At 49.6% G+C, this 8,387-nt stretch overlaps 1 long non-coding RNA gene across 1 annotated transcript; it reads left to right on the top strand.

Moving 5' to 3' along the window:
- Nucleotides 1-2,335: 2,335 nt before the first annotated feature.
- On the top strand, nucleotides 2,336-7,096 carry LOC139075029 (uncharacterized). Its single transcript, XR_011525042.1, has 3 exons — nucleotides 2,336-2,867; nucleotides 2,951-3,414; nucleotides 6,386-7,096. It is a non-coding gene; the product is annotated as an uncharacterized lncRNA (long non-coding RNA).
- The last annotated feature ends 1,291 nt before the right edge of the window (nucleotides 7,097-8,387 follow it).

Below are 8,387 nucleotides of genomic sequence, written 5' to 3'. Positions count from 1 at the left end.
ATGGAAGAAGGGTGGAAGGCAAGGCGCTGGGGGAGCACAGGAGGAGCAGTTACTTCTCCCTGGGCATCTTCGAGGGCTGTGGAGTGTGCGGGGGTGGGTCCTGAAGGCTGACTGGGAGCCAGCAAGGGTGAAACGCGGGACAGAGGAGCCAGGGCAGACAAGGCATGAGACGCTCCCCTGATGGCCATGGAGACACTCACTGTTTCACGGAGTAGCGCGACCTCCCTGGGAGAGGGGAGGAGAGCATGCATCCTTCACTGGCTCACTCGTTCCCTGGACACGTTTGTGAGCATCCACCACATGCCTGGCACTGTTTTACGTGCTGGAGTTAGAGCATTGAGCAAAACAGAGAGAGACCTGCCCTCATGGAGCTGATAAAGAAACAGTGGTGCAGCAGTTAAGTTCACACACTCTGCTTTGTTGGCCCAGGGTTTGCGGGTTCAGATCCCAGGCATGAACCTACACCACTCATCAAGCTATGCTTTGGTGGCAACCCACATACCAAATAGAGGAAGATTGGCATGATGTTAGCTCAGGGCCAATCTTCTCAAGCAAAAAGAGGAAGACTGGTAACGGATGTTAGCTCAGGCCCAATCCTCCTCACCAAAAAAATAAATAATTGCTTAAAAAAAAAAGAGAAACATTGCGCACATCTCTCCCATGCTCCCATCCAGCCCAGCATGCTCACCTTTGACTTGGTCCTCCCTCGCTGCACTATGCTGGCCCTCTGTGAAACTGTCTGGCAGCCAGTGTTGGTCTGAAGCATCCCCCTTTCTGCTCCTAGCCCTTCCCTTCACTGACTGGTCTCACAGTCTGCTTTGCCTCGTACCACTCATCTCCCGTTCTTACCATCACTCATAATGTCACACACTGTCAATTCACTGAGATTTTCATTTTGCTCAAGTTCAAAGTTGCACCCTAGATTGATGAAGCTCTGTGGGTAGACTGTCGGAAGTTGGCCAGACTCTGGAAAACCGGAGGCTTCAGAGGTAGGGCAGCTAAGCCGCACTCGCCAGGCTGACATGTACAAGACTGCCCCTCGCTGGGCAATGATTCCAGCAAAGAAAGCTCAGAGAATGGACTGTCACTCCCTGGCCCTTGTGTAGGCCTGAGCTTAATGCTCTTGAGAGACTCCCGAGGTCAGGGGGCATGGGGCAAGGGACTCCACGGGCAGGTCGCCTAGATTCGAATCCTCTCTTGCTTGATCCTGAGCAGACTTCTAAACCCATCTGAGCAGCAGATTCCTTCTCTGTAATATGGGCCTGATAACACCCCTTTGCAAAGTTGACGTGGAGATTAGAATAATTTGTACGGCTAAAACACACTGAATGCTGACTGGTCGTTACGGTTTATCATAACAGTCGTCACAGTTGTTCCCTGTACGTGGCACCCTGAAGCTGGAAGGGAGAGGACCTGCAGTGACTCCATCAGTTGGTTAAGCACGCTATAACATGAGTCCTCCAGCTCGCCGCGCCTTCTTTCATCTCCAAACTTCCTTTGCCAACAGGAAAAGCAGAAAGAAGAAGAGAAAAGTTTTTCATTATTGGGAGAGAAACCGTCCTCCACCAAACCGAGCCGACTAACCATTCATTACGTCCATTTTGTTATTAAAGGCCAATAGGATTAAAGAGCTAATGACACTGCCCTAGGTTTGGCATTACCCATTGTTACCGGGACTGAGTCATGCCCGGTCCCCTGGCTTTTTAAGAACCAGCGTGATATAGCATTTGGTTCACCTGGGGATGTTTTAATTTCTCTGGCATAATCAAGCACGGTCATTAGCGTTTGCAAACTCAAACCAGACAAGCAATTTGGGTTTAAGGCAGAAACAGGGCAATAAGCTGCTCTGGCAGGTCTCTTTCCCGAACTGCCTGCCCCTCCAGGCCTGGGAGACCAGCACCCATCTCCTCCAGCCGGGCAGGAGGCACACAGCATATATTGAGCGTGTTTTGGACATTTAATGAGGTAATTGCAGGCTAAACATATTCCTCGAGAATCAGAGATATGAGGTTTCCCACCATTCTTTTCCCCTGCAGCCTTTTTCTTTTTTTGAAGGTCTTATTAATTTGCAAATGGCTAATTACAGCTCCTGGGGCTAAGTAACTGTGCAGTTGGCGCTGGAACAGATGAGTGGTTGGGGCTGAGAGAGCAGGTCCTGTTTTTTTCTTTGCCTATTACATACATTGTTTTAGATAATTAGCATCCACTTTGTAGTGGCAGCTCTGACGCCTCCCTGTCTGAACAGTGTCTTGGCAGACGGCCTCTGAGGCAGCCCTGGTGAACTTCTTGCAAAATCATATGATATTATTATATAATTCTCTCCGATGAGAGCTCAGAGAGCATTTGCACACATCGCTACGTGTGAGCTCTTGGATCTAGACACACTCACACGAGGCGCCTTTCTGCAGGGGGGTTTTCTTCCAGCCAGGCAGGGACTGGAGTGGGAGCAAAGCAAAGAACTGGATTTGAGCTCTGGCGCTGGTGCCAGCAGATGAGATAAGCAGCCCTGAGCTCCGGGGCTCTGCTGAGCACTCAGCGAGCTTTGAACAGGACCCGGCAAAGAGCAGGTCCACCTTCTACCAAATTAACAATCTCTTTTCCAGATTTACAAAAAATTAACAGGCTTTGGAAAGAATCTATTGGTTTTTTTCCCTCGTATTCTTGCCTTTAAGCACCATTTCGAATCAAAATCTGGACCTTTGGGTGACAGCTCCACGGGTCAAGTGAAGGCCTCAGAGACGTCCAAGGCCCCGGAGTCAGGCAGGTCACTGCTCTTCCGTGTGCTTCTTCCGCCCCCCTCTGCCCAGCGTTTCGTCACACGGGCCCACCCATCCTGCCGGCTTCTTCGCTTCTTAGTCTTGAGACAGGTGGAGTATTCACTTTCAGGGTCTTTACCAAAATCTATTCACGGGCGGGGTTCGAGGGAAGGTGTTTCTAAAATATTTTATAGTTCTTTGCTTTCAGAGACTGCTGAAGCCCAGAAGAAACGGGGAGGTGGCCTCTCCCAGCCCTTGGTCGCCTACTCACAGTGTTTTGTTGGTTCAAAACAACGAGAACAACAACAACAAAGTATATGGCTAGCAAGGTGTGATTGGAGGCAGCCTGACACCCGATGTTTTCCTGTGCTTGTGACATCTAGAAGCCTTTGTTAATTAACAATTCAGTATGTTCTCTTTTCTCCAAAGCTGGGGAGAATTGGAAAACTGATGAATTGAGGGTGACACTAGGTGACTCTATCATTTTCTCTTCTTTATTTTTTTAAGTTTTATGGGGAATTAATTCTGTGACCTCTGCTCTCCCCAAGCCCTGGTCTTCCCAGAAATAAATCTCACCATCCCAGGGTGGAGTGACGACGCCACCTCACCGCCCGGGGCTGGAGCCTGCTGGCCCCCCGCGGTGGCTGTATCACAGAGGGTAAGTGTGAGGAGCAGCCCACAGCTGCCTCTCTGTCTCCTTGTGGAAAGAGCAAAGGCCCCGGGGTTGAAAACACAACAGATCAAAGAATCTGCAGGTCTGAACAGGGCAAGAGAAGGAGAGGCCAAAGAGAAGCTTCTGGGGAGGTAGGACCTGGCTTTCAAACGACACATAGTGACTACCTGCCACATACGTCTCATTATCTCATTTAATCCCCACAGTTCGAATCCTATGAGGGGAATATTAACAACACTCTAAGAAACTTAGGCTCAAAGCAGGTGAAGTGACTGACGCAAAGTCACGCAGCAAGTAAGTGGCAGAGGCAGGATCTGAACCCAGGCCCATCTAACTCCAGGTCCAGTGCTTTCTCCATAGACCTCACACAACCACTTTTCTCTTTTGGGAAGCCAAGAACAGGAGACCAATTTGAGAGGGAAAAAAGAAAAAGGTGGAGTCCGACGTGTGTCCTCTGGCAGCTGACCCGAGGTGGCCAGGACGCTTCGTTCCCCCGAACTCTGCTCCACAAACCCGAGTCAGGACCCAGCCTTCCTCGGAGAGCCGCTCTCGCTCGCCTGCATTCCAACACACCAGAGGTCACAAGCTGGCAGCCTGGGGCCAGCACTGGCCTAAAGATATGTTTTGTTTGGCTTTGAAGAGTTGGATCACACGACATATTTTAAAAATTAGGTCTGTTGCCAACACTTAAAAATGAGGAGTTACGTCTTTGCCTTCTAGCTACGACGGACTGGCTCATCTCCCTCCCACTAAGAACGACTAGAAAAGCTGGACATAAAAAATATCTGTTGGATGATACTGAAGAGCAACTAAGGATGCTGGAGCTTGAGGGGCTGCGGTCTCAGAGAGGAGGAACATGCTTCAGAAGGAAGTGGGCACACTCAAGGCGCTTGCCAGCTGCTTGGCTGTGCGGTCCTGGAGGCTGAGGAGCCATGGGGACAGTGGCAGCGAGGAGGCAGGGCGTCAAGCAGAGCTCTTGGGAGTGTCTCAGGCTGGAGAACCAAAAGGCAGCGTCCAGGGCTATCAGGGCAGCCAGGACTTCAAGAACCAAGAGAGAGACCGAGCGGTGAGCCCCACATTGGGTGACTCACGGATGCAGGGAGATTTTAAAAAATGGAATTCAGACCCATCAAGGAGAAGCAGCATTGGTGAATACCCGAGACTTCCAGAAGGGGTCCCTGCAAAGTGGCAGCCTAGGAGCAGGGCAAATAGAAGCGTATGGTGCCTCACAAAACGTGAAGCCCAGCCTCCCAAACCATCCCTGAGCGGGAAGAGGTGATTGGCCCACTCTGCCTGCCCTCCGGAAGCAACAGCGATCCTCTGAGCAGGGAGATAGCATCATCCAGAGACGCTAAAGTGTTGTATCTGTGTCCCATCGGCATTTGTGCTTACAACACCCAGGTTGGATTATTATGAGTGAAATGACAAAGGAGTAGATTGAGGACCAAAGGACCCGGAAGCACAAATGTGACTGTCTCTGGAATGTGAGTCCCAGGAGAAAAGAGGATAAAAGCCAATGGTCTTGTCCAACTTTCCCCCAGGGCAGGCACTCGCTCTCTAGGATCTCCAGGAAGGCTCTCTGCAGCCATGGGACAGAGCGTCGGCTCTTCTCCTCCAGGTGTCTCAGGGGACCGAGCACACCGTCTCGAACGCAGCAGATGCTCAGTGAACACCTGTTGAATTGAACCGTTTACACAACCAAGTGCTGAAGGTGCTGCCGACTTGTACGAAATTCACCACCAGTGGGGGCTGGAGCGGGCCCACACCTGCTCCAAGAGCTGAGGGTGCACATCGGTTCCCAGCCGGCAGTTGGTGACCTTGCACAGGCGGCTGCAAATCAGCCGTGTGGGAGAATTTGCACCAGGGAAATAGGCAAGGCTATAAAGCAGGGCTTTTTCCCCCTGCGGATTGCCCATCGTCAGACAGTTACCAGCACACCACTGCTCACAGCCAGTTTAGGTTAAGACTGTTTTAAAAACAGAGAGAGCAGAGTTGCTAATTTACACACACGCGTATGCATGTGTGTGTAGCTCCTTCATCCATGACTGACTGAATCTTCCTCACGAGCCTCCACTTGGCTGAATATCAGTGGGGATGAGCAGTAAACTTGGTTTAATTCAGTAGACTCAGTCTGACCCAATAATTTGGATCTCCAGCTATTTGAGTTTCTTTGGGGTAAAATGCTCAGATATTCAGACTTTTTCCCCCTTCCTGTGTGTAACAGGTTAAGTTCCAGAGAAACAGACTCAGAAACAGGGACTCAAGTGCAGGAGTTTGGGAAGTGCTCTCAAAGTCAGCACTGTTGGCGGGTGGGAAGAGGATGTGGCAGAGAGAGGCTGAACTGAGATGTTCACAGCAAAGACCTCAGCCGCTCGCACGGAGGTCCCGCAGACCAGATGCATCACGTATTCCCGCATGACGTTTTAAATTGTTTTTAACCAATTACCAACATTTTAGTCTCTTCCCACAAAATCAGGCTTCCCAATTTCTGTAGAAGGATTGGAAGATATGGCAATGATTGGCTCGAGCTGTGGCACAGCTGCGCCTTTAAATAATGCTTATGGCTTCAGCGACTGCAGGCTGTACTTGACCAACGTGAAATGGTTAAGAAATGTGGCTTTGGAATTGAATAGCTCCAAATAGAAATCCAGGTCTGCAACATAGTAGCTGTGTGACCTTGGGGAAGTTACTTAACCTCTCTGAGCTTCAGTTTCCACGTCTATAAAATGAGGATTCAAACTATCTACCCCACAGGGTGATGTGAGGATTGAATAAGATTGTGCTCTAAGAGGTCTTGGCACACATGAGTGCGTAATAAAGGTGCCTATTTATGCTTCACTGATTCGGAGTGTCTCTGAATCCTCTCTGGATTTTCCTTTATTCCTGGAAAATATAAGAAATAGCTGGCACTTGAGCTTTTACAGCACAATAAAGGCTTCTGTTCTGTCTTTTACAGATGCAAACTGATAAGCCTTTCATTTTATGGAAATCCTAAGAACAGATGTGAATCCATTCTGCAAACCAAGTCAAACTTCTGGGTATGTCATCAACCATCTATATAAGCAAGATGAAAACGAAAAGGAGGAATAACGAATCTTGCCTTACAAAAAAGAAAAGAAAGGAAAAGTCAACAAACTCCAAAGGGATACAACTCCCTAAAAACGCAGGGCTCATTTTCATTGGGTTACCGTGGCCTTCCCAATTCAGCGACTCCAATTTTCTTGGAGTAGACCTCCTTTGATGAGCATCCTGCCAAGTGAAGAAAGGACTTAGAAGGAGAAATGTGCTGGCTGGTTGCAGGATCCCGCCATGAGCAAGTTTCTGGAGACTATTAGGTATATACGTCTCCTTTTACATTCTTATGCCATTTTCGTCTACAGAAAAATCTGAAAACAATGATGGCCAACATTTTCCCTGCCCTCACACCATCATGCCAATGGAGTCCGATGGAGAACATCTCTGCACCTCGCAGCCGGTCTCCAGCGAGGGAGCTGGGGGACTGCTGTGATGGTTGCCTCAGGACGCGGTGGTGACCTGAGCACAGTTCGGAGGCTGATTCTCCAGCTGGGATTCTGACGTGAACTGATTTAGGGCCGGTGGTGGTGGTGGCAGACAACTTGCCCCATTGGTAAACTCTGCCATTAAATGTTGTCTGGTCATCTCCTTACATTTGGCTCATTCATTCATTTAAAACAGTTTTATTGAGTTTTATTTATCTGGCGGGAGAGACAGAGATACAGATAAACAGGTGTCCTCCAACATCATGCTCACTGAAGTGTTGCCATATGTGAGTTCGACGTCTTGAATGGGGAGGAAGATGGGGCTAATTCCGCCTGGGGGACGAGCCAGCAAGACCTCACAGAGGAAGTGACCTCTGAGCCGAGCCCTTGGCGGAGGTAGAGGACACCAGGTTCAGGAGGGAACCATGAATTGAGGGATAGGAGTCTCCTTTATATTTTACCCGGTAACATGTCTTTACGTTTAAATTTTATGTGTGTCACAGTTCTGGGAACTCATTTCGAACGAAATGGTGGCTTTCCATTGGAGAGCACTCAGAAAGCTGTTCAACGGCTCTTCCACTTCCAGGCTTGGCATCATCTCAGGCCCTCCAAACCAAACCCCAAACTGACCAGACCGACATGATACACACGAGAAAGTGTCTAGCAAGGTACATGGTTCATAATGGGTCCTCTCTCCATTTTCCCTTAAAATAATGGTTCTCAGTCTCCAGCACACATCAGATTCACACGGAAGGTTTGATAAACACAGATTGTTGGGTTCCATTACCCGAGCTCTTGATTCAGTGTGTGTGGGGGCAAAAAGTTTCATTTCTACAAAGTTCTAGGAGGCTCCCGCTGATGCTAACGCTGTTAGCCAGGAGACACCAGTTTGAGAATCATTGCCAAAGAATGTGAAGGATGCTCTAGAGATGCTGTTCAGGTTCAGAGGGTCTTTCCTGTACAGTAAACCCAAAGGGGTAGCAGTTACACTGTCACAGCTGTGAAATATTCTAAGTGTTCACTGTCCATGATCTGGATGGCAACATTTGCTCGGGCACAGTGTGGGTCGGCTGTTTTGGAGCAGCTGAGGCTGGAGGTTCCTTCCCTCTTTGTTCTGACTGCTTAATCACCCTCATTCCATCCCGGATCGGACTGGGTAGTCAGGCAAAGCTGCTTCCTTCCAGCAATCTGTTAGGAGACCTGACTAACCAGGTCAGGAATGGGAGTCTGACCAATGTCGGGGGCTGGATGCAGGATGGATCCTGCCCCTTGGAGGAAACGCAGGGCCCCCATGACTGGGCTCAGCTGCAGAGTGAAATGGCTAGAGCTGCCCAGTGTGATGGAGGGTGAACAGAGCGCCAAGAGGTCACAGCCGAGGATGCGGGAGGTCCTGGGGGCCTGGAAATGTACATCAGCCCCTCTTCTCATCTTGCTTCAAAGGGCACTTCTCTGGACCCT

This window comes from Equus przewalskii, chromosome 13 (assembly GCF_037783145.1).
Source record: "Equus przewalskii isolate Varuska chromosome 13, EquPr2, whole genome shotgun sequence".
NCBI classification, from domain to species: domain Eukaryota; kingdom Metazoa; phylum Chordata; class Mammalia; order Perissodactyla; family Equidae; genus Equus; species Equus przewalskii.
This window is presented reverse-complemented; position numbering and strand designations above follow the sequence as displayed.